The sequence below is a fragment of the Chrysemys picta genome, chromosome 12 (genome assembly GCF_011386835.1).
Source record: "Chrysemys picta bellii isolate R12L10 chromosome 12, ASM1138683v2, whole genome shotgun sequence".
NCBI classification, from domain to species: Eukaryota; Metazoa; Chordata; order Testudines; family Emydidae; genus Chrysemys; species Chrysemys picta.
In genome coordinates this window covers 56,333,685-56,359,840 of record NC_088802.1, presented here as the reverse complement: position 1 = coordinate 56,359,840, position 26,156 = coordinate 56,333,685, and the positions used below count along the sequence as shown (strand labels likewise).

General features: G+C 50.7%; 1 protein-coding gene across 34 annotated transcripts in view; it reads right to left on the bottom strand.

Annotated features, from left to right (window-relative positions):
* The window catches only part of RBFOX3 (RNA binding fox-1 homolog 3), a 321,786-nt gene that overhangs the window by 188,019 nt on the left and 107,611 nt on the right, over positions 1 to 26,156 (bottom strand). For 27 of the 34 annotated variants that reach the window (XM_042840926.2, XM_065562887.1, XM_005283027.5 and 24 more), the window contains one exon: positions 11,518 to 11,562. The exons of 1 other annotated variant lie outside the window; for it this stretch is intronic. The gene's annotated coding sequence lies outside the window, so the exon portion shown is untranslated. The remainder of the gene's footprint in view (positions 1 to 11,517; positions 11,563 to 26,156) is intronic. 6 more of the 34 variants (XM_065562866.1, XM_005283029.5, XM_024104678.3 and 3 more) reach the window with 1 other exon arrangement.

Here is a 26,156-nt window from a genome sequence, read left to right as displayed (position 1 = left end):
TTCTGGGGCCCTACGCAGCCCCCCCTCACCTCTTCCTGCCCTGCAGAGGCCTCTGCAGGGGGGTGGAGAGGGGGCTGGCCCCAGGCCTCCGTGGAGGGGGCGGGGCTGGCTTGGGAAGCAGGGGGAACAGCTGTGCAGGCCCAGCCCGACCCTGCTACAGTCCTCAGGGGTGGGAAGAGGCAGGGCTGGGGCGGAGCAGGGGCACGAAGGGGCAGGGTGGGGACAGAGCAGGACGGGGGCTTTGGGGAAGAGGCAGAGCAGGGGCTGGAGCACCATGCAGCTGCGCAGGACACCAGGAAATGTGGTGTCCCACATTTCCTGGTGCCCTATGCAGCTGCATACTTTGCATATGGGTAAGGACAGCCCTGAGTCCAGCTAATGGCTACATCTTAGGGCATCTGGAAATAGAGAGTGAAGGGCACTCCCTTGGCACTCACTCCCCCATTGCTCATGGTTAGCTGTGCTTTATATAACATTTGCAAACTACACGCCAAAGACAAATAAATGACAGCATCCCTTCATCTCCACAGCATCTCTCTTCATTCCCCCCATTACAATGCCCTGTCTCCTGACACACTCCATGCACCCCCTCTTCTCCTGACTCCCTACCCACTCCAGGAGTCCCCTTTTAAGATCAGGTAGCACCGCAGCACAGCTCCATGTTATCCAGTCCACTGCATCCTCACCAGACTCCTTCCTAGGCTCTTCCTACCCACAACTCCATAAGTGGAGTCAGTCGCAGGTTATTATTAAGTTTTACAAGCAATTGGAAGCCTGGCTCTGTACGCATGGGTGACAGCTCTGCGAGGGCAGGCCCAGAAAGCCATAGGGAACAGGAAAAGAAAGTAAAGCCTCCCTGCCTTCTGTCCATAACCCCTCTCTACCAGGAGGTTTGGAGATCTGTGCCATTTCCCCAGTAGTACTCCTCATCCCCACTGAAGGGCCCCTCTCCTCAGCCAATGCAACAAACCAAACCAAACATGGTGTTTCTAGACCTGCCCATTCTAGGATATCATGTAGGGCTGCCCAGAGCAGGGGCAAAAGAGGCAGTTTGGCCCAGGCTCCCCACAGATCGAGTGGTGTTGCAACCCTGCACACAGGGCTGCCGTGCCACTCAGGTTTTGCCCCAGGCCCCCAAAAACCTCTATGTAGCACTTATTTGTTTATTTAGCGTGTGCATAGTCATCTAGCCCAACGACGGCATCTGCAGTGGCGTGATGCAGTTCTTCTAGGCCACCGCTGAACCTAGTCAGCAGGCATTCATTGACAATGTGCGTCATCGTCTCTCTTGCGCCGCAGCTGCACAAATGGGTGTCACGAAGGCCCCAGCGATACTGGTTGGCTGCACAGAGACCTTGCCCGGTTTGGAACCTGTTCAACAGGTTCCATTGGGGATGGGGCAGGTCAAAACCAGGCGGGCAAACTGTGGGGTCAGCGACGAGGGACTGGTTGGGGATTATAACAGATAACCATTCCTCTTGCCAGAGTGTTTCTGCCCTAACATCCTGGCGTGGCGGATGAGACCATAATGGGCGACGTGACAGCAGACGTGCAGCTGGTGGTTTAAAAGGGACATTATGCAGCGGCAGGCTTGAGTTGGCACATACTTTCTCCAGTAACTTGCCATGGCAACCTCTCGTCTGATATGAGGAGGAGCAATATTGCTCAGAACTGGAAGCCATGGGAGTGGAATTGGATGCAGGGTGCCAGAGATGATGCGCATGGCGGCACATAACTGTGTATCCACCAGTTTGGTGTGTGATGATCGGTTCCAAACTGGTGCGCAGTGCTCCGCCATCGAATATGAGGTGGCAAGAGCGGATGTCTGCGAAATTGGAGCATGAACACCGCATGACGATCTTGCCTGGTTGCTAAGAAGATTGTTGCGCGTCTTAACTTTAGCTGCTGTCTTCTTCAGGTGGGCATGGTAACTCCAGGGCCGGTGCTACCATTAAGGCAAACTAGGCGGTTGCCTAGGGCGCCAAGATTTGGGGGCACCAAAAAGCGGTGCCCCCGTTGTTTTTTTTACAGCGTTCCTGGGCTGGGCTGCCGGCGGCGCGCTGACATGTGCGGCTTAGACTCCCTCTCCCAGCGCAGCGGCCGCTCCACTTCTCCTGTCACCCAGACTTGCTGCACCAATCAGCTGTTTGGTGCCACAAGCCTGGGAGGGGAGGAGAATTAGAGCAGGGGCGGCATGCTTGGGGAGAAGGCAGAGCAGAGGTGAGCTGGGGTGGGGAACTGCTGCACGGATCCCCGGGGGGGGGGGGGGGAAGCTGCCGCGGGGGGGCACCTCAGGGCGGGAGGGGACCTGCCGCGGGGGGGGGGGGGGAGCCTCAGGGCAGAGGGGAGTGGGGAGCTGCCGCAGGGCTGGAGGGGGAGGGGGCGCAAGGTGGAAGTTTCGCATAGGGCGCAAAACTTCCTAGCACCGGCCCTGGGTAACTCAGTGTGTGGTCTAAGGTCACACCTAGGTAGATCGGTTCTATTTCATGCTTCACCTTCTGACCATTCAGATAAACATTCAGTTCTCAGGTTGCGCTGGCGTGGTGAAGATAGAACAAACTGGACACTGTTTTTATGATGCTTGGCTGGAGGCGCCAAGTCTTGCAGTAGTCAGCTAACTTTACCATGTCCCAGTTTATGGTGGCATCAAGCTCGTGAAAGGTCTGGGCCTGGATACCGCAACAGATGTTGTCTGCGTAAATGAACTTCTTCTGTGACTCTGTTGTTGGCAAGTCACTGATGTAAAGGTTGAACAGAGTTGGAGAAAGCACAGAGCCCGGGGGTAACCCATTGCTCTGTCATCTCCAAGCACTCGTCTTCTCCCCCATATGGACCCTCAACTGCCTATTACGGAGGAACAGTTCACTGATTTCATGAGCCAAATTGAACGTGAAAATCTTTCCACGACAGCTTTCAGGGAAACGTTCAGAGCAGCGGCACTTTACACCCCCTTCCTTTATTTTTAACAAACTCCCAAAAAAAACTTCCCTGGGAGGAAATGCAGAATTTCAGGGAGATATGTTATCTGTTTCTTTTGGCGGCGGCGGCGGGGGGGGGTTAAAAAAACCCAGACCTATAATGGGAAACTGGCTCCAACTTTCACCAGACAGCAGCTACCCCTGCTCCATAACTACACTATCGGGGAGAAGCATTGCTCCAAGAGACAGGCGGTAGTTATGTTTCAGCTAATGCCTATGGTGCCACTGGGGTGACACTCTTATAATTACATGGCTACAAATGTTGAGCCTGGTTCATTTGGCCACAGGGATTCAACTCCAGGGCAGTTCTGGGGAGCATATTTTTCTCAGCATTTGTGGTCCTGGATTAGGGAACATCCTGGTTCTCTCTCAGAGGCGCAGAGAGAGCACCCAGGGCTTGGGATGCCGATTAAAGTATCTGCAGCATCCTGCTCAGGCTGGCAATTGCAGTTCTGTGGTGCATAAGCAGCTTGCAGGCGCTTGCTGTCCGTCACTCTGACAAGCTCTTGCGCTAGCACATCCCTGGCTGCCCAGTGCTATTGCTTAGCAGACCTTAAAGCCAGAGAGAATATTCAGCACTCTACATTCACAGAGAGTTGCACGAAGAGAGTCAGGCAAGGTCACAGCTATTCTCGGCCACACACGCCTACCACTGTGCCAATGGGAAAAGGTGACTAGTTACTGGTCAGAGACAGCTGCTTCCAAGCCCAGAAGGTGCAGAACTAAAAATGCGGGGAAATCAGCTGCAGGAGGTTAAATGGGATCCCCCCACAATTCTGCTTGGTCTTTCCTCTACCCAGGAATAGTTCCACCAAATGAGCTAGACATTTATACCTGCCCTGGGCAGACCCAAGAACCTTTTGTGGATATTTATTCCCACTCTCTTCCTGCTGCTGCTAGCGTGTAATAACCTGGGCTGCCATCCTAGCAACGGGTACCCACCCAGAGTTCTCCTGCCATCCCCCAGATGCCAACACAGTTACCCTCCCAGCCTCCCCTTCCCCAATTTCTGAATTGCACCTGTGTAGCTGTTCCTCTGCCTCTCACCCCTTCCCTCTCCAATTCAGAAGTGGAAGCAATGCTGGGAGAAAGAGCCTAAATGGCTTCTTGTTTTTCTGTTTCTCCCATCATTAAATCCCCTCTTCATCCCTAGGAGTTTGGAATTACGTACAAATTAATATGTTTCTGGTTCCACCCAAATACTGCTAATTAACAAACAGGTCCCCTCAATTCCGTTTAATGCCTACACATGTAATGCAATTACCTGCTTCCCAAAGCCATTAAAAACCACAGAAAATTAGCTGAAGCAGGTGATAAAAACATTCTTTTATAGATTCACAAAATAAGCTGATCACAGGACAGTCAGATCCTTGCCCTGCAGTCCACAGCATGCCCTGCTTTCACAAGGGGCCAAGACCCTTCATCCTGCAGCCAATTTACTCCTCTTAAAGAGAAGATGGGAAATATCTGTTGGGAAAACTGGGTTTTATCCTGCTGTGTGGCTTAAACTCAAGTTCTGACTCACATGAAAACTGGGCTCATTGCTCAAGCTCACATATCCTGAGCAGTCAACAAGAAACCAAGCCTATAATTAGAATGAAACCCACTAAAGCAACAAGGCTGAGCCCCAGAGATTAGTCCCTGATGGGCAGGGTTCCCAAGTACCTTGGCCATCTGCTGTATAAGCAGAACAGATAACTGGTGCTGGCCCATATATACATGGAGACAATAACAAACCTGCTACATCCAAGAAGAATCCAGCCGAACATATGCCAGAGGCATGCAGGGCAGAAATACATGGGGGCACACTAGAGTTGCCAAAAACAACAAGGAGTCTGGTGGCACCTTAAAGACTAACAGATTTATTTGGGCATAAGCTTTCGTGAGTAAAAACCTCACTTCTTCGGATGCCAACTTTCTAATCGCACAAAACCAAACACTGCTGACCCACCCCAAGGCCCTGTCTCTTCTCTGAGGCCCCGCCCCTGCTCCATCCCCCTCCCTCCATCGATCGCTCTCACTTATTTTCACTGGGCTGGGGCAGAGGGTGTGGGAGGGGGTGAGGGCTCCGGTTGGGGTGTGGACTTTGGGGTGGGGTCGGGGATGCGGGGGTTGGGATGCAAGAGAGGGCTCCGGGCTGGGGCAGAGGGTTGGGGTGTGGGCTCTGGAGTGGGGCTGAGGATGAGGGGTTTGGGGTGCAGGAGGGGACTCCTGGTTGGGGCAGGAGGTTGGGGTGCGGGGTCCCGGCAGCGCTTCCTGCAGCTCCCAGGAAGCGGCTGCCAGGTCCCTTCAGTGCAGACCATAGGTGCACGGGCGGCCCAGGAAGCTCCGTACGCCGCCCTCGCGTTCATGCCCCATAGATCCCATTGGTTGCAATTCCTGGCCAATGGGAGCTGCAGAGCCGGCACTAGGGGTGGGGGGCAGCGCGTGGAGCCTCCCTGGCTGCCCATGAGCCTACGGGCCGCAAGGACCTGGCGGCAACTTCCGCGAGCCACGCGGAGCTAGGGCAGGCAGGGAGCCTGCCTTAGCCCTGGGCACCCGCTGCACCACCAACTGGACTTTTAATGGCCCGGTCAGCAGTGCTGACTGGAGCCCCCAGGATCCCTTTTCGACGAGGCGTTCTGGTCAAAAAATGGATGCCTGGCAACCCTAGGGCACACAGAAAGGGTTAAATCTGCCCATCGGTGAAATTCCAGAGAGAAAGAGGGGGAAAAGTAAAACAGGAGCAATGAGGCTGGTGCCCAGGGGAGAAAGGCACCTGCCTGCTTCCTTGGCACAGAATCATTTCATAGATTTCCAAGGCAAGAAGGGATCATTATGACCATCTGATCCAACAACCTCTTGCATATCCCCAGGCCAGGGATCCCCACCCAGAGAACCTAGTGATTGATGCAGCAATCCAAACAACTTGTGGTGGAGCTACACCATCTCTTTTAGGAAGCCAACCAGTCCTGACCTAAAGCACCCATCTGATGGAGAATCCGCCCTAGGTAAACTGTTCCAATGGTTAATTACCCTCAGTGTTAAAAATCTGCACCTTAGCTCCCATTTCAATTGGTCTCATTGCAACTTCCAGCCACTGGATCTTGTTAGGCCTTTTCCAGCAGATTAAAGAGTACTGTGATATTAGCAGGGCCGCCCGGGGGGATAGGGGGGGGAGGCAGCGGGGGGCAGGCAAGTGGGGCAATTTGCCCCAGGCCCCACAGAGGCCCCATGAGCCCTGGCCAAGAATCCCTTCCCTGGCTACTCACCTGGCGGCGGTCTGGGTCTTCGGCGGCACTTCAGTGGCGGGCCCTTCAGTTGTTCCGGGTCTTCGGTGGCATTTCAGCAGCGGGCCCTTCAGTGCTGCCAAAGATTCGGAGCGCCGCCCAGTGAGTACAAGCGCTGCAGCAGATGGCGCCTTTTTTTATGTCCGCTCCCCCACTTTGCCCCAGGCCCCCTGAACCCTCTGGGCGGCCCTGGATGTCAGGGTCTTCTCTACTCTACACTTTACAAACAAAGTTAACATATGGCTTCTCTCCACGGTATAGGATTCTAAACAACCAACAGGAAATACCAGTCCAGCCATAGATCTGGACTTGGGGTCAGGTTTTGTCATTCAACCAGCTTCTCTTCCTCTCCTCAGAAAAACATCTCATTCAACACCCAGGGCACAGCGTATGGGGAAGCTTCCACACAGAGGGAGTGCTGAAAAGCAATGACAGAATGCACTCCTACCAATGAGGAGCACAGTCGGCAGCAAGGAGGAGGGCTGTAGAAGCATGGAACAAACTTCCCTGCTTCCCAGCACAGGGACCAGGCAGAGTCCCCAAGCGTTCCCAGTTACACAGGGAAAACCCAGTCAGTGCCCAGCAAAGCATGATTCTTGACCTAGCTGCCTTTTTTAAAAACACTCATGGACAAATTTCTTGTATGGGAATAAAATAGAGAAAATGCCAGGGACACTGCCCACATTACTATGTGCAATCCAGATGTTGACAGCTATTCTCTAGCAACTCACAACAGGCAGGCTCACTCTGCCCAGCCTCAGATGCTAGGCCCCGAAGTCCAGCTATAAATGTTCTTCTGGAATTTTAGCAGCTACCAGCTCCCTTCCCATAGGAGCAAATACCTGCTACTCCAGCTGTGCAACCAAGGCATTTGCATTTGACACTCTTGGCAAATGAATCCAACTGACATTTGCTTTGCAAATGGAAGGCGAAAGGATGTACACAAACAGGGGTTCACAGTGTCTCATGAGGTTCACAGGCCAGCCACTGGGGCCCTGGGTTCAAATCCTGAAGGTGGTGATAAATTTGCAAGTCTTAGCCCTTAGAAAATTATATTTCTCCACATCACACAACCACAATGTCATTGGCAGAGTTGTGTCAGTCCAGAACAGGAAGATGCCAAAGGATGTCAGAAGTCAGGACCAAGATACCCTGGCAGAGCTATCTTGGGGCAGACTGCATAGCAGACACCTGGCTTGAGGTGGTGCTTTTAGTCACTCTGTTTCGTGAGCACCAGTCATCATTTCAGTAACCCAATCCAATGACAATGGGCACCATTCCCGAGAGCCCAGAGTACCCTCCAGTGACAAAGAGGAACCCTTCCACACAAGAACTTCTGGTAAATGTAAATCGGGAACAGCCTCTCAGAGCAGGACGCAAATCACTGTAAACAAAGTCTCTGTTGCTGTGGAAACCATTAAAAATAGATTCCCCACACTCCCCCCTTTGTGCTGGGTTTTATACAGCTGGGTTCCTTCATTCCACATTATTATTACTTTTTAATTATGAATAATTTCCTCCCTTCTATAGGAAGATGGATTAAAACTCAGAACTTTGCAAACGAAGCCCCTTTAGGATATATTTCAATATGCCAATGAAGGCAAGCCCACATTCTGTAGTGTTTATGCCACAGGGTAAAATCTCTCTGCAATTAACCCTTCTCATTCCATGCTTCCTCTTAGCTTCCCTTTTCTGCACCCAGGAAGCTAGCTGGCTTTCGCCTGCTCCTCAACAAAGTTTGCTCAAGAACAAAATCAAACAAAGGCACAGGAACTATGACACTTCGGGTGAAACCCCTTTCTGCAAAGGGATCAGCACAAGGCCCAAGCACCACATAAGTCCCTCTTCAACCCTGTGAAGTTCGTGCATGATTGTATTATTGTCACTCTTGCCTGCCCTCTTCCCCTCCACCCCGCTTTGTCTGTTATGACCCCTTACTCACTAGGTTCAGTTAAATTTAGTGTGTATGCTCTTCAGGCCAGGAACCCTGCATCCCTTGGTTTATGAGGCTTCCAACATATCCAGGTGCTCATATAAGAAGAAACACCACCACTGTTGCTCATGGCTTCACATCCACCCACCCAGTGCCCCTAGCACTAAGCTACCCACAGGGCAAGGATCGAGCACAGAGAGATAGGGGACAGATTTCCCCAATGGGAATGGTGCTGCTACCTCCTGTCTTACGGAGGAGCAACGAAATACTATTTAATGGTTCTGTCCTGGAGCTTTCCTCTGACGATTGGGATTCTCAACCTTAACCCTACAAAGCAGAGTGAGTGTTTGCCGCAATCCTCCACTTTCCTATCACACCCCTTTCTACGCAGAACTCAGGCTAGCCTAGTAAAATGCCTGCTTTAGCCCAGCCCAGCCCAGAGACCTGTTCCAAAGCCTGCAGGAACCACTGAACCAATCATTGTTTGCACTCGCCAAGCCTTGGTACAGGAAATTCTCCCAATCAGGAATGATGCCAAAGGACTGGAGCACACTGAACAGCTGTTGCCCAGCATCAGCACAGCCAGGAATTCAGGAAGCAACTTGTACACATTCCCCTGTGCAGCATGCCTGCTAGCAAATGGAAATGCAAGGCTCTATCCAAGGGTGAAGAAAGAGTGAGATCATGAAGGCTGCCCTGTTACCCTGTGGAAAATTATTTACCAGGCTTTTATTTTCGATTTAAGTGAAGTTCATGCTGACAAAGAGTGCCAGATGGACAAACACTGGTAACCAACACTCTCTATCCCCAGGACAGAGCAAAGGCCGCAGCAGGGCAAGCTTCCTATACGCTGCCCTGTCAATGTGCTTCCCCTTTGCCCACCTGTAGGGGTGAGAGGAGAGTTCAGGTTTCAGAGTCCATTCAGTCCCTAAGCTCTGCTTAATCTGCTGAGTGCTGATTGTGCAGGTGGGTTGGACAAGGTGGCACCTGTCCAGAAGGCACTGGATTGAGATTATGAAGAGATCTCACACAGGATCACTAAACAGTTGTCTGCATCAGCAGAACGACAGAACAAGTTACAAAGCTAAAGAGATGCACAAATCTCAAAGCCCTCTACAAACCAGAGCTCCTGCTTTAGAGAAGGGAGGGAGTGCTCTGGTGCCTTCCAGAACAGGGGGTCCAAATGGGGCTGTGTGTACCACTGGTGGTACGTGAGCTTGATGAGCCAATCCTTCACTTCATAAGTTGCTTAAGAAGGTGGTACATGAACTAAAAGTTTGGGAGCCACTGTTGTAAAGCAAGATTCTCACAAGAGTCAGGGGCATGATTTCATTACCTCCTGTTGTCTCTCTTAGGTCAAGTAATGCACTACCTCACAATACCCACCCCCTTTCCTGGGCAAATCCCCATGCATCCCAACAGACACATGGAACCCCTTTACTTGCACTAATGGCAGTTCAGAGGTCAGTTTCCTCTGTCACGGTCTGACTCGTAACTTTGGCCCCAAGTACAAATGCTGTAGAAATATTATTCAGAGCTGATAAGGCCCAACGGGACCATAGTCTGAGCCCTTGTGGCACACAGGCCAGAGAACCTCCCCAATAATCTCTGCAACAGGCCCAGAATTCCTGTTTGAGCCACAGAGTATCATTTGGACAGATATCAGTGTTGGAGAATTCACCATGTCCCTAGGTAATTTGTTCCAGTGGCTATAATTACCCTCACTAGTATAAACATTCACCGTATTTGTTGTCTGAATTTGAATAGCTGCAGTTTCCAACCATTGGATCTCATTAAGCCTTTTTCCACTAAATTAAAGAACCATCTACTATTAGAAATCTCTTCTCCATGTAGTTATACTTTTAAACCATCATCAAGTCACTTCTTAGCTTTCTCTTAGATAAACTAAACTCCCGATAAGGCAGGCTTTTCAGACCTCAAATAATTTTTGTAGCTCTTTTCTGACCCCTTTCCAATTTGTCAGCATCCTTTTTGAAGTGTGGACACAGCATCCAGTAATGGTCTCACTAATGCCATATACAGAAGTCATGCCACCTCTCTACTCTTACTTGCATATTCGTATCATGGACATTAATCATATTCATCCTGAGGACTCAATGGGCTGCCAGGGGAAGCATTTTAACAGCCAAGGACATCAAGTCAAAACCTACTGGACTGAGTGGATATGAAAAAGGAGCCTACTCTGGGCACGTGTCCGGGACTTAGTCACCAAGGCTGGAGAGATGTTGTTCTCTTGGTGGATGGAGGCTCTGAATCCTTTATGCTTAAAATATTGGCTACTAAAATATTTCAACAGCAGCTCCCGCAAAGCTGACACATGATTTGTTCTTAGCATCCAGGCCCAAGGAGTTAGGAGGGGGAGCCAGAGGCACCAGTAAGGAGCCTCCTTGCCCCAATTGCTCTGGCAGTGTCAGTTTCCTAGAGGCAAGCTCCCAAAACACCACACCTTGCTGGTGACTGGATGGGGAGCGAGGGAGCAGAAGTCCTCCATCCCCTTGAACTAATGCAGTTGTGGCATCAGCAGGACTTCCTCTCTCCTCAGCTTGCTCAAACAACAGATCAGGCATTGTTGCTGTGAGCAGATAGGCGGAGAAGCAACTTGTCCAAATAAAGTAGAAATGAAAGAGCAATACCCCCAAACTACTGCAAAGTATTGGGAATTCATCTATACAGGAGCCTGGCAGCCAAACAACAATAGAGACTGAGGAGTTTGTCAGGGCTTTTTAATACAGAAAGAATCTCTGGTGTGTTTCAGCTTTTCAGAATCATCAAACAGCCGGGAAGGAGGTGTGAGAGGAAGTCCCCCCTGGAGATACCTCCCACTAACACTCCCTGAGAGCACCTGTGTGGCACTCGTACTACTGTGTAACTGAAGAGTTCACCAGAGACATAATATGCAGCCTCTGCCTCCTCAGCTCAGCCCTTAAAGGCGCCCAGCTAAATTCCCTCTGGTCTCCAACAAGTCTGCATTCTCATAGGACCCCCGCTGCTCCTGGACTGCAAACTGGGCATTCGCTAAAGAGCTGAGGGAGAACAACGTGAGGCTATGTGCTCTTGGTGATGCTGCTGGCAGGCAGGCCACACTTCATTCTCTCTCCCACCCACAGACATGGAAGGCAAGCAATTTAATACAAGCCCCATCATACTAGCACAGACCCCAGTTCCATTTGATAATTCTCCTGCAAACCAAGTGAATGCAGAGAGAGTGTTTTTGTTAACGTCCTCATGGAATTAAATCATCCAAGAACAGACTCTGGCCTTGGGACGAGGGGTAAGACAGAAATGCAAAAGGCACCAGGCCAGGGGCAATACTTACAGTTTGTCTGGATCCAGACAGCAAATCCGCTCCGATCAGACCTGCCTTTAGAAAAAGAGAGAGGGGAAAGGTTTGTGCTGGGAATGCTGCGAGGCACAGAAATCCCACAAGTCCTCCCTTACCTGCAAAGAAGAGGGAGAAAGCAAGCAGCATCCCTCAGTTCTGGGTGTGTCTGGCAAGGAAAGGCGGGGGGAGACAGAACCAACTTTCTATACTCTCAATCAGATGGGGGCCACAGCCCAGCTAACATTGCAGCCTTATTTAATTCACAGAAATTCACATTCTGCTAGACAAATAGATTTTACAAGCCCTCAGTTAAACGTGGGTAATTATGGTTGCCTGCGTCGGGGGACAGCCCTGCCCGGGCTCAGGAGGAGGAAGCACATCCCAATTCCACTAATGCTGTAAATTAGCAGGGCAGCAGACTAATTACCAGTGATTTCATTTCCCCCCCTCACTCTCTCCTCTTTCTGTGGGCTACTGCATTCTCTCTCTCCCCCCCACTGTGTGTGTGTGTGTTCAGGCATATGTTCCTGTTAATGGGGCTTCTGTCACTTCATCTGCTGGTGGAGATTATTTTATCTTGGGAACCCTCTTCTCTCAGTGTCAGACCAGAGACTTTCGACTCTAAATCATCAACGGGGGGAACAATCTGTTGTAGGGAAACGAAAAATGAAAACGTCAACTTTTTGGTGGCAACTGTTGTGCTCAGCAGTGTCTGTGATGAAGGCTCTGGCAGTGATGAACAAGGTGGGAGGGACCCTGACAGGACCTGCCCTGGCCTGACAACTCAGGGAGCGGGATGGCTCCATGCACACATGCTCAAGGGCAGGGGTGAGGCTGCAGTCATTTATTACATCATGTGCATGAAGCAGAGACAATGCAGGATTGGGACCTGCAAAGGGATGGGGGCAAGAGGATGAGGGGGAGCAATGCCTTTGGCCAGTATTAAATCTAAGTGGAGAAGGATGGAAAGTCATTGTGTGAATCCACTGTTAACAGGAGATGCCAAATATGCTTCTGTCTAGTGTGGGGACGAGGAAGCCCTTGGAGCAAGCTGTGGGAGACACAGTCTTCTTCCTGTACAGAGGCAGAGGCAAGCATTATGGGGACAGACCCGAGTACCATATACATGGTGCTTGACATCTCCAAACACAATACAAACACTAACTATTCTTCATACTCCCCAGGAAGGAGGGAGGTTTTACCCCCATTTTATAAAAGGGGAAACTGAGGCACAAAACAGGGGAGTGACTTGCACCGAAGGGCAAACAATGAGATGCAAAAAGAACCCAAGAGAGTCCTGGCCCCTACCTCAAGGCTTAGCGCACCAGACCTGGCTGTCTTTCTTCAATTATGCCCCTCTTGAGTACACAGCAGCTTTCACATTGTGCAGCAGTGAGATTTCAAAACCAGATGTCACAAGCCCTCCTTGAGGAGGAGGAGCCAGAGAACACCTTCACCTTGTCCCATGGTGGGCAGGGAGGAGGGTGACACCCTATGGCCCATCCCTGGGCTTCAGAGACATTCTCACTTCCCACCCACCTGACACTTCTGCAATACGACACTAGGGACTGGACATTTTCCCCATTAGGTCAACGAGTAGCCCTGAGATGGGAACAGCTGGGGTTCACTGCTGTTCAAGTTTGGCCTAATACTCCCTGTATGAGGGCACAAGCCCAGCCCTGAAAGCTTCTTCTCTGCTCCAGGGCTGTGCCTGCCCTTGGAGCCCTCACCCTAGTCCTGTGAGGAGCTACCTGATTTCCGGTCTTCACCTTGGGGTGTCAGAGGGTCCCCAGGCCACCTGCAATACTTCTGTTAGTCTTAAAGGTGCCACAGGACCCTCTGTTGCTTTCTGCAATTGAGATTCAGTTGAGCTGTACAGAATTACTGCTCCCTGCTCCATCGTCCACACAGGCAGCGCCACAATAATGATAAATAAGAGAAACAGAATGAAATCGCCACATTTTTCAAAATGATCTGTCAAAGTAAAACCATGTAATCTAGTTTCATTAGGCCCTGTTGTCCCAGAGATGACTATGTTGTCAAATATCAGGTAGAGGGATCTCTCGCCAGCTTCCTATCAGTCTCCCTAGGATGGGAGAGGGAGATTGGCTGGATAGATACAATTTCAGCCAACTCCCACGCTTGCAATGTATCCATCACCGACCTGAAAGCCTTCAGGGGGCTGGGCGAGTGATGTATGGGCCCAGCACTGTCCACAATGATTTATTAAAATATTACCCAGATGAAGTTAGAAAAGGTGCAGAGTGGGGTTGCTGACTTCCAGCCCCAAACAGCAGGCGGGAGCAGAGAGCTGCTGCAGCAGCGGCACCAGGAAGAGGGAAGCAGTGTATAGAAAGCAGCTTCTCTATGTGCACTCTGGCCTGGGGACCCCCTGACACCCCAAGGTGAAGACCGGAAATCAGGTAGCTCCTCACAGGACTAGGGTGAGGGCTCCAAGGGCAGGCACAGCCCTGGAGCAGAGAAGAAGCTTTCAGGGCTGGGCTTATGACCTCATACAGGGAGTATTAGGCCAAACTTGAACAGCAGTGAACCCCAGCTGTTCCCATCTCAGGGCTACTCGCTGGCCTAATGGGAAAAATGTCCAGTCCCTAGTGTTGTATGCAGCGTTGTTGTAGCCGTATGGGTCCCAGAATATTTTAGAGACAAGGTGGGGGAGGTCACATCTTTTACTGGACCCAATCCTGGTGGTGAGAGAGAGACCAGCTTTTGAGCTGACACAGAGCTCTTCCTCAAGTCTGGGAAATGTACTTAGACTGTCACAGCTAAACACAAGATGAACAGACAGTTTAGCATAAGTAGCTAGTGCATATTCCAAGGGCCCAAGCAAAGTGAAGGGGCCCGTTAACACCACTGTAGTCACCAGATGTCCCAATTTTATAGGGACAGTCCCAATATTTGGGGCTTTTTCTTATATAGATGCTTATTACCCTTCACCCCCGTTCCGATTTTACACACTTGCTATCTGGTCACCCTAGATGTGCACAATGCAAACCCACCATTGCCATCAGCTCTAAATGCCCTCCTCCCCTCCCCCGCTGGCAATCTGAGCAGAGGTGCCAATGCCTGGGCGTCTGAAGACTGTTCCCTCCCGGGCAGGCCTGAAGCACACGGACAGGGAGTGCTGTTGGTGAAACTTTGTGCCTGTTCTGGGGATAACTAGAGGACTCCAGTTTCCTGGGCTGGCCCGCTCCAGCGCCTGTCACCAGCACTGCAATGCACACAGAAATGGTTTTAAATAGCTGATTTACACTTATGGTGTTGCAGCAGCACAGCTGCACCACTGTAGCACTTCAATGAAGACACTCTATGCCTTTTGGGATAGAGCTCCCCAGTCGGCGTTATTTAATCCACCTTCTGGAGAGGCGGTAGCTATGGTGGCAGGAAAAGCTCTCCCACCGACACAGAGCTGTCTACACAGGGCGGTAAGGTCAGCCTATGCTGCTCAGGGGTATGGATTTTTCACACCCCTGAGCAATGTAGTTACACTGATATAGGTCTGTAGTGTAGATCAGGCCTATGTCTACAACTGCAACATAAGCCTGTGCCTGAGCCCGGGCTCAAGCCTAACCCTCCTTGTGCCTACATTTCAATTGCGCTAACCCAGGGTCCCTGGACCCTGCAGGGCTGGGGGGTCTGAGCTCGAGTTAAGCTGGGAGCCAGGGTCCAAGCCCTATTGCTTTGCAGTGTAGATGCAGCCCTGCTTGACTGAGGGTACATCTACACTACAGCGGGGAGTCGATTTAAGATACGCAAATTCAGCTACGTGAATAGCGTAGCTGAATTCGACGTATTACAGCCGACTTACCCCGTTGTGAGGACGGCGGCAAAATCGACTTCTGCCGCTTTTTGTCGGCGGCGCTTACTACCACCTCCGCTGGTGGAGTTAGAGCGCCGATTCGGGGATCGATTGTCGCGTCCCGACGGGACGCGATAAATCGATCCCCGAGAGGTCGATTTCTACCCGCCGATTCAGGCGGGTAGTATAGACCAGGCCTTAGATCCCGGGAGTCAGCTGGAAGTATCCCACAATTCCATGGGACAACTTCCTTAGTCCTCTCCATCCCAACAATCTGCAATCCACTCTATTGAAAACAGAAGTGACCCCCACTTTGCAAATGGCAGCAGCTCAGGTCTGTGCTAACCCATCTGTTCTGATCACCAATCTGCAAGTACGCAGTCAGAGAGCCTCCTGTGCACTGCAGTGTGGACACCAGAGCCCTAGGTTCAAGCACAAGTCTGAAAATGATTAATCTAGAATTAAAATACAATGTAGATGCTCAAGCCCAGGGCTCCCTGACACAGGTTAACTCACTCGAGTCCCACTAACCCTGGGCTTAGATATATCCTCAAAGCCCAGGAGGTCCTAGCTGAGGATTCCCAGGCTCTCTCATTCAGCCCCACAGAGTCTAGGTAGGGCAGCACAGCTGATATTGACATCACACACCCCCATGGGAGAGCCCTAAAAGCCAGGACTTTCAGGGACAGATTCACAGGCATTCCCTTGCCCTGCAGGCTAGTCAGCCCCTCCAGCTATGTGGGAGTTTATTAAAAAGATGCATAAGAGTGACTGACTGGTGACAGTGTTTGCTCAGATTTGGGGCACCTGAGCAGACGCTGCCCATCTCATTAAAACTGCTAGTTTAAAATACACAGGAAGAAGGCAGCGGAGAAGGGAAGGGGAGCAGAGCCCCCTTAAGTGTTGGCCGCCTGAGCCCTGCATATGAGATTTGACATGATGGTCACAATGAGGCACTATCGTTTACCGAGCCTGGGGAAAGCACACACCTTGAACTCACGCAACCTAACAAATCTTTGAAAACTTTACAGCCTCTGGTATTGATCCACATCACGAAGCCCAGAGTGCATTATATTCTTCGGAGGAAATGGATGAGTCACAAGCAGATGGCATGGACTGCAACTCAGCAAAGCCACGAGCACGAGGCAGGGTGAGAGGGCTCACATATCTGCATTCCAGATCCCAGTCTGTTGCGGATTTGCCAGTTTGCCTGGCCCTTGCACGGGTGACGGGAGGGGAAGGGCTCAAGGAGCCTTCTCCAACCCCACTTCATGCACTCACTCTCACCCTCTGCACTCAACGGCCTGCTCCCTCCCTGCAGCCCTAAAGGAACTGGACCATGCCTACATCTACCAGCACTGCAAGATCAAGTATCAAAGGGGTAGCCGTGTTAGTCTGTATCCACAAAAACGAGAAGGTGGTGGTGGGGGGGGTTTACTCATGAAAGCTTATGCCCAAATAAATCTGTTAGTCTTTAAGGTGCCACCAGACTCCTCACTGCAAGATCAAGGTGCTCCAACCAACAGGCTATTGCAACACTTTTAGCTAGTGTAGACAGGCCCTAAAAGGCTTCCGCTGAGTTGGGCTCTGCACTTTGCTGCTCCACCTAAGTTCCTGCATTACCTAGGTACGTCTGCACACGGAGCAGAGACCTGCAGCAGCGAGTCTCAGAGTCCAGGTCTACAGACTCAGACTATGGTGCTAAAAATAGCTGTGTAAATATTTGGGCTCAAGCTGGAGCTCAGGTGCCGAACCCTACCAGCCTGAGCCTGAATATCTGGCCAGCTATTTTTAAGCACGGTAGCGTGAGCCCCGTGAACTGGTCTGTAGACCCAGGCTCCAACTGCTGCAGGTTTCTGCTTGCTGTGCAGATGTGCCTCTAGATAGCACAGTGTCCACAGCAGCTTTTCATGAGGAGTTAGAGCTCCTTCCAGCACTCAATTGACGTGGGCCAGAGCAAGGAATAGATCAATACTTTCAGGAGGAATGGAACTCCCTCAGTATCCCTGAGGCCTCCACTACACTCAGGGCTTAAATTCTTAAATGATTTCCCGCCCCCAACATGCTATAAAAACTCCAGGGCCCATTGTGGGGGTTGGGAGCTTGGGGCTTCAGCCACTGGGCAGCTTGGGGCTTCTGCCCTGTAGTGGCATGGCAGGGCTCCAGGCTCCAGTCCCGGGGGGAAGGGAGGGGAGAGAGAGAGGGTGTGTGGCGGCGGCACTGGGGCTCATGGCTTAAGCCCAGTGGGGGAGGCAGCACCAAGGCTCTGAGCTTTAGCCTGGCAGGGGGTTGGCACCGGGGCATGGGGCTTCAGCTCTGCAAGGCGTACCAGGGCTCCCCATGGGTTTGAAAATATTTGCTGAATTTAAATCCTGGCTACACTACAAGGGCACCCAGGCTAGGACCCAGAGCTCAGGAACCATTTCGGGCCGTGGCATGCAGAGAGAGAATGGGACTGAAACCATTTCTGAAAACTTCTCTGGAGACTAAGTCGTGACTCCCAGGAGGCAATCCTGGCACTGCATGTTCTACAGGGGCACTCATCTATGGAGGGAGCTCTTACAGCATGTACCACCCCAGATAAGCCTAGCCTGGCTCCCCACAGGCTGCCCAGGCACCCGAAAAGCACTGCCAAGCCAGGCGAGTCACACAGACAAATGCCCTGCACATACAGGCATTGTATAATGGAGGTACAACGTACAAACAGGTATGCTGCATACCCTGGTATGGCTTGGCTATTTAGGTACTTATGGCCCTCCTCACCACAGCATCCACAGGCCTCCCTGGACAATCTATGACCCCATCCACAGAGCCATGTAAGGGTATTGTTCAGGGATGCTACATGCTCCAGTACAGTACAGCTCCACCCCCTTTTCTGGTACACTGCACAGACAAGCATGCTGCATACTGAGGTCTGCCCCAGGTCTGCCATGGACTTGTGCTTTCCCAAAGGGCCCATCCTCTCGGGGAACATCTAGCCATTTGTTTCACCCCGGATTCAGTATGTGAAACCCTTCTTAGTGCTCTGCCCAATCAGCTCCTTCAGGCCAGCACCCAGCCTGCTGCCTTCCCTTTCTCTCTCATGCAAGAGCAGCATGTCACTGTGACCTGTGGGCTTGGAAGACTCCGATATGTTTACGTGACAGCTGTCCATCTAAATACTTTTAAAGCAGAGGTTCCATGTGAGTGACTCACTCTCCGCACTCTTCCAGAAATACAAAGAGCCCGTTACATTAATTATGTTCAGTAGGAAAGATGGCTGAGGAACAGGAAAGTCTCAGGCTCCTGTGAGCAGCAGCTGCCAATCAGCATCACCCTTAATCATGTGTGCACTGGGTGCTCACCCAGGCCCACAGGCCCAAGGATGATTGGGAAGGCTGCTCCTTTGTGCACTGTATTCCAGTGAGCAAAGCCATGCCAGCGCTCCATCTGATCATCATTTCCTTCTCCCTCCCGCCTCCAGGTAGAGCTTTTGTCTCTTACCTTCCAATGCCTCTCTAAACTAACAAAGGGTCACAGCCCTCAGCAAAGGAGACTGTCAGAGCAGGTCTGGTTGGGTAGGGAGTCCCAGTCTGAAGGCACCTGCAGGCCTAGCCAGGCTGCTGGCACTGCCTTAGAACAATGCGCTCTCACAGCTATGGGACACACAAAGATTTGCCTGGGAGGGAAGCTAGAGCTTCAGCTGACAACAGCTGGTGCCTTTTGCTCAGCGTTGGTCTTGCTATAGGGGGGCATGGGCCAGGACTTTGAACGTTTAGGACAGCTGATCAGCTCTCACCCCACTTCACAAAGGACTAGACCTAGCTGAGGGTATGTGTCTGTCTAGGCACTCGGCTTACCCCAGAGAGCGAAGCAGGGCATGGCAGAGGGGCGGGGGTGGGAGGGAGTCAGTCATGGCAATGGGAGCTTTGATTTATTTATTAAAAGCAAAAATTAGATGTCCCAAGAGAGAAAGAGAGGAGACTCAAAATTATCTGAGCAAAATGATGGGGCCATGTGCTTTGAATTGGCAATTGTTCCAAGACTAGGAAGTAGGGACCACCAATGCACACCCCCCGAGAGAGAATGGACCATGTGTCATTCTGGCGTCATCCTCTTAGCAGCTGGAGAATCGTTGTTTCCCCTTATTTAAAGGGCACTGGGGTTTGAACAAAGCAGGAATTTATTTACTTAACCCAAATTCACTGTATTTTCTACCTGATCAAAATAGGACTCTCCCTGCTTGGGTGCCAGAACCCTCAGTGAGGTCAAAGCAAGCAAAGGGACCCAGCTTTATCTTAATGACTGCACCCTTTATAAAGCCCCACCAGGCTGAACTTCCTCCCCATGCTACCCAGCTGCAGCAGAGTTTTTCCTAGAAGTTGTTCACACCAATATCACAGTCTCTTTACACAGTACCATGGGGGAGCTGGTGCTTTATACACATGCAGGAACATAACATCTCCGCCCCAAAGAGATTACAATGTGGAGTAGCCAGACGCAGCAGGGCAAGCTGACCATGCCAGAGGAGAGACTGGCATTTAAAAGCTAAGTGGCAGGTGGGGGCATCATACAAAGGGGTTTAAAGAAGTGAGGTAGGGCACTTTAAATTCAACACAAGGCCCTACGTGCTTAGGTGGGACTTGAGTGGTGCCTAGGCCTTGTTCTGGCACTCTGCACAGGGGCATGTCACCCCAGTAAACATGAGGAGGGAGGAGCATGGGCTGGGAGTGACACATACCTCCAAGTAGGTGGAGGCAGAACCCAGCTTTGTGCTTGTCCCTAGCACTTTGTCTGTTCTGCCAATCCCTGTTCTGGGCCAGGTCTGACCTTCCATGTCCCTGCACCATCCTCCCCACCCTGCTGCCTTTCCATTATTTTAATATTACTGCTCACGTTTTCCCTCCACCGAAGCCAGGGCTGCCAAGGTTGAAATTTTGCCTGATGAAGTGTCCCAGTGGCTGTGAAGCGGGAGCCGGGCATGATAGATGGCAGGAATAAAGCTGAGAGAAGGAAGAGACAGGCAATCGGCAGGGCCTGTCTGTAAATCTTGGTTCTGATGGGGCTGGAGATGAGCTGGTTAGTTTATGGGGGGGTGGGGGGGAAGCAGCAGAAAGGATAGGCTGATAATGAGAATGATGCCTGGTTTCTGATCCTGCCCCATAGCCAGTGCAGGAGCCTGGCTGTCAGAGAGGGAGTGGAAGCGAATGCACCACTGATTTTTAATGAAAGCAGGTAACAGACTGAACGTCTAACACACTAGGTTTCTCCTCCCTTTTTTCCTGGGCTCGCCCCTTTGTCCCCAAACCGCTCTGCCCTCTCCCACTGGCATAGAGCGGGAGTGATCGTACAGCAGCACAGCTGCATTGGTATAGCTGTGTCTGGAATAGACATGGCCTAAGACTGGTTATTCACCCTCCCCCATATATACAGCAGAACTACGCTTCCTGTGTGTCTCCACACAGACTGGACCTGCTGCTCTGCTCCTGGATGGTGGGACTCTTCCCTCTGTGCGTTCCCCGGAGAACGGGAATATAATTGCCTTTCCATGCACATATGTGCACGCACAGCATCCAACAACTCTGTCCCCGGTCACACTTTCCCTTGTGGCAGAAAGCACACAATACAAGCTGGGGGAGATGCTCTGCCCCTGAAATAAGCATTTCCTCTTGGACAGCCTAGTGCTGTCTTGTATCTTCAGGAATTTAGATCTACATGGGAACTACTCTTTTCCTGTGTATCAGACAGCCACACATTCTTGCACAGAGCACTCACCTTACACACAAAACAAATTACTTAAAGATGAAAGTGCTGGTGAAATGCCAGCCACGTGGCTCTTAGTGTTAAGTGTTAACCCAGCCTGCATTCGCACTGCCAGGGGACGTGGTCTAGTCCTTACAACAAAGGAATAGCAGTTAGGACTCTTGGGCCCATATTTCTGAAGGTATTTAAACTTTGCTATGCTCAGCGTTGCAACAACTAAACTGATTTTGGAGCCTAAATCTCATTTTCAAAAGGGATTTAAGCACGTAGGAGCCAAAATGCTATTGACTGTTGATGGGATTTAGGCTACATGCCTAAATCCCTTTTGAAAATGAGATTTGGGCTCCTAAATCAGTTAGGCACTGCAATGCCAAACTCAGCAACTGTTAAATACTTTTTAAAACTGGGCCTTGGTTTCTACTCCCAGCTCAGTCACTAACTCAATCTGTGCCTCTGTAAATGGAGCAACGTTCCCTACCTCAGAGGGAAGCTGGCGTGGCATAATTCACAGCTGTTACAATGCTTTGAGATCTCACCCACTACAGTATTTAAGCACTAGCCTGGAATGGAAGGTGCTCTAGAAGGGAAAATTGTCATGACTGTTTATACCTTTGCCAATGTTGCCTGCATGCCTACACTGCTACTGCACGCATTGGGCTGAGGACAGCCAGTCAGACCTGGGCAGGCCAAGAGCCTGGGGTCAGGGTTAGTCCAACACTTCCAGGGTTGTTTTATTCTTCCTGAATACACTGCTGCAAGTAAGCCTGCACATCCACTAGCCACATGCAATATGCAAACACTGCCCTTTTCTTCCCACGCTTGCATGATGTCACAGGAACACAGCCAGGCTCAAAATGGACCAGCTGCCAGGTATCATGCCAGAAAGAAGCAAGGTGAATCAGGGTGGGTGCTGGAGCAGCCTCTGCAAAGTGATAACTGTGGCAGCAATAAGAATGTGTCAGGTACTTCTCTCCCTGCTGTCAGGCTGCCAGATAAGGGTGTCCTGCTCTGTTATGAAGATTGAAAGCCAGCAGGCGTGGCCTTATTATTAAATGTTAGCAATTGCACTAGTGAGTAGCATAAGACAGGTCTGGGATGAGATTAAATGCAGGGACCTGAGACTGGTAGGGGCGTGCACATGTGTGTGTGTAAAAGGAGGGAGGGAGAGGCAACAATAGAAAAGTGAGGGGATGGACCAGACTGCCTGAAGGGAAGCTCAGTGTACGTGTGTGCGCACGCACATGCACACACGCCTCCCCTACTGATGTGTCAGAATGATTAAATGCAGAATGCAGGCACCATAATGGTTTCATCAACTTAGCTACTTTTTATGAGAAATTTGTTCCAATGCCTTCACTCTCCCTGGCTGCTGTCACTTGAACAGATGCCAGACCAGAAGGAATAATAATCATGATAAGAAAACTTTGAACCATAGCTAGTGACTTCCCAGAGAGGTGGACAGGGGATCCGAGAAAACTTATTTTGCAGGCAGCTCAAGAACTACCTGGAGATAATGTAGGGGCCTCTCTGCTGAAATGCTCCAGCCCAACATTCAGTGTTGCAACGAGACACTCCCCCACAACCAAATTCCGGGTGTAGTTTAGTGCTCACAACACTGAAGGACACATTGCTGTGGTGAGAACCCCATATCTCCTATATTGCCCCCCAACCCATCCTGGAGCACTCTTCTGTTCCAGTCCTGGGCCCAATTCAGCTCTGTCGACACATCTCAATCCTACCCTGCAGCAACCCTGCTATCCTAGTTCAGTCCCGCATGGCTTCTACTCTGCACCCCGCCACTCTGCTGCTGCCCCTCAGTCCAAACTTGCAGCTCCCTTTGCTATTCCATCCCTCAACACCCCACCAAACCTCTGGTGATGCCCTGTCAATCCTGACCTACAGCCCCCTTGCTATTCTAGCCCTGGGGTCCCCAAACACACAGCTCTGCCAATGCCCCTCCACCTCAACCTGCAGCACATCTGACATTGCAATCTTGAACTCCCAAACTCTGCCCACCCACCTCAATTATGTCCTACGCCCCTGTTTGACTCCTTCCAGGCACAGCTTTGCCACTTAACTTCAGTGCTTGCCTATTTAATCCCCTGTTGTTTCAGTCAAGAACAACTAGGAAGCAGTCTGGGCCAATTGGGACGGTTCTAGGATATGCACACAAGAGCTAAGGTCAGAACTAGCCAACTCATTTCACTCCTGTCAAGGTTTAAGCCCAAGACTTGAGCAGTGACAAACCAGATCATTAGTTCAGTGTGCTCCATGGCACCGCCTCCTTCCCAGCACTGTTCCATTCATCGGTTTTCAGGACAGAAGGCACCTTCTGCAGAACACAGGCCAGAGAATTCTACTGCCTGAATTCAATATGGATTTAAGTACACAATAAAACAACATATGTGCTAGTGGTGACTAAGCAGCCTTCAGACAGCCCTGCCAGTTAGCAAGCAACAGCAGAAATCACCACCAAAGGAAGGCCAGGCAGCTAAAGGTGAAATGCAGGCTCTGACGAGGAGTGTTACAGCCACATTGCCTGACCGGTTCCATGTCCTCCAACAGAAAACCCAGTAAACAGGGCTGCATCCTGGCACCAGAACAGGGCAGAATTCCATAGGAGGTGGGAACAAGCTGTTTTTACCTGGTTATGGTTTAGAAACAGGCCATTATCCCCATGGAATGTATTTGTTTGGGAGTTTGGTCCCCTCCCAGAAACGTGACCCAGCTGGTGTTGGTGAGTGAGGTGCTTAGACCTCACTGAAACAACCTTTCCAACCCTATTTCCTAAAAAATGTCGGGGTGGGGAAGGGAGGAGAATAAATAATTGATCCATCAGTTACAGTGGGACCTAATCCTCAAAGTAGCAGTCCCGCTACAGAGACTCTTTCCAATCGTTACTAGTGAGCCATGTCCCAAAGGGCCATCTTCCTCACAGGTCTTTACAACCAACATGAAAGGAATACAGGTCCCTTGGAGCCCAGGGAGTGAAAATGATGATCCCCATTATCCCAGAAATGCTCCTTTCTTTGGGGACACATTTTGATGGTGGTTCAAAATCCAGATTGATCTTGATCGGACATTGAAACTTTGTACAGTCAGGGAAAGATGTTGCCAGCTATTCATCTCTCAGAAAGGACTTGCTAAATCTGCCTCTTTCATGGGCCTTCAAACATTCAAAGAGCTTCACTCCTCATGCCCTGATGAAAGCTCCCAGAGCCACAGCAAAGGACAGGAAGCTTCTCATAAGCCTGAACTAACCCTGATATCTTCTCAGGCAGAGGGAATGGGAGAGATGGCTAGCAAGTGTTCGCTCCTCCCAGCTGCAGTGCAAAGCAGCAGCAGATTAAGATGCATGGCTGGAAGAGGAGGCCCCCCACGGGCCTCTTCTATTTGCACATTTCATGCAGCATTTCACACCTCCGAATGAAGGCATCAAACAGCGTTCCAGGCTGCTCTACACTTACTAACTTATCTGATCCATGGGCCAGTCTGCCTGTTGGGGTGGGGGTAAAAGAGAGCAGACAACTCAGTTCTACACACTGGCACAGGTGGTGTCTCCTTTGTGGCCTGGGGGAAGAACTACTGGGAGAAGTGAGCCAGAGACTGCAGCCCATCAAAGCAGGGACCTTCGCACATCCAGAGAACTTTGTAGAGTTTTTACTGGACTAGACTGTCTCTGCCCTGTGCTGATTGGCTGTCTGCTCCGACCCTTCCCCTCCATTGCAGTCTCTTAGTGTGACCGGATGAGATGAAGAAAATATCGGGACACCGAGGGGGCGAGGGGGGGGGGAAGCCGAGTGCTGCTGGCGGAGGAAATTATCGGGACAAATTGCGTCCTGACCAGAGATCAGTCGGGACGCGGGACAAACAGCTAAAAATCGGGACGGTCCCGATTTTATCGGGAAGTCTGGTCACCCTACAGTCTCTTCACTTCAGATTCACTCCAAACCTGTCTCTTTCACCTCTTCTCCTCTGCCCTGTCCCCTTCACCATCTCCCATTCCCTTCAGTGTCCCCCCACCTTCACTTTTCTTTCCATTTAGCTGCTCTCCTTCTAACTAAACACATCTCAATACATAAATTAAATTACATTAAAAAATACTGGCACTAACACACCATTTGGTGCTGCCACAGTGCTCCCTCTGTTATGTGTCACATCCCTTCTCCCATCCTGTGTCTGGGCTATATAGATTGTAAACTTCTTGGGACAGGGACCATCTGCTACTTTGTGTTTGTACAAGGCCTAGCACAATGGGGCCCCATTCTTGGTTGGTCCTTGCGCAATACCGTAATGATAATCATCAAAAATACGTTTGCAAACACACAACCAGTGCACTACTGGGCATGTTACCTCATCCATACATTGAGCATGTGCACACACCCTCAAGCAGGACAAGGACATTAACTCAAACAGCTACTGCAAAGTTGCTGCCTTGATGTTTTCCATCATGGGCCCTTTGGGAAAGGAGTAAATGAGAAGCCTCACCAACGTGCCCATGGGACCCAACAATCCCTTTCCCAGCAGGCCGAGCAGTCTCAGGAGGTACACCAATGACCACACACCAGCCCTGGAGAACTGCAGAGGTCAGCATAAACAGTGAATACTAAGGCAAAAGCAGCCAAGTGAGTGGAGCCAGGAGAAACCACGCCAAAGAGGCAATGGAAGGGTTAAAGCCATAAATCAGTGCACCCACGTGCCCTGTCCCTGACAGGCTGTTACCCTGCCATTATTCAGCAAGGTCAGCACACTTCCACTACACAGTAGAACCTCAAAGTTACAAACTGACCTGTCAACCACACACCTCATTTGGAATCGGAAGTACGCAGCACAGTACAGTGCTGTGTTAAACGTAAAACTACTAAAAAAATAAAGGGAAAGTTTAAAAAAAGATTTGACAAGGTAAGGAAACCATTTCTGTGCTTATTTCATTTACATTGAGATGGTTAAATGTAGGATTTTTTTTCTGCATAGTAAAGTTTAATAAGTCAATGTTCAGCAGCCTATAAACTTTTGAAAGAACAACCATAATGTTCTATTCAGAGTTACGAACAACCTCCATTCCCGAGGTATT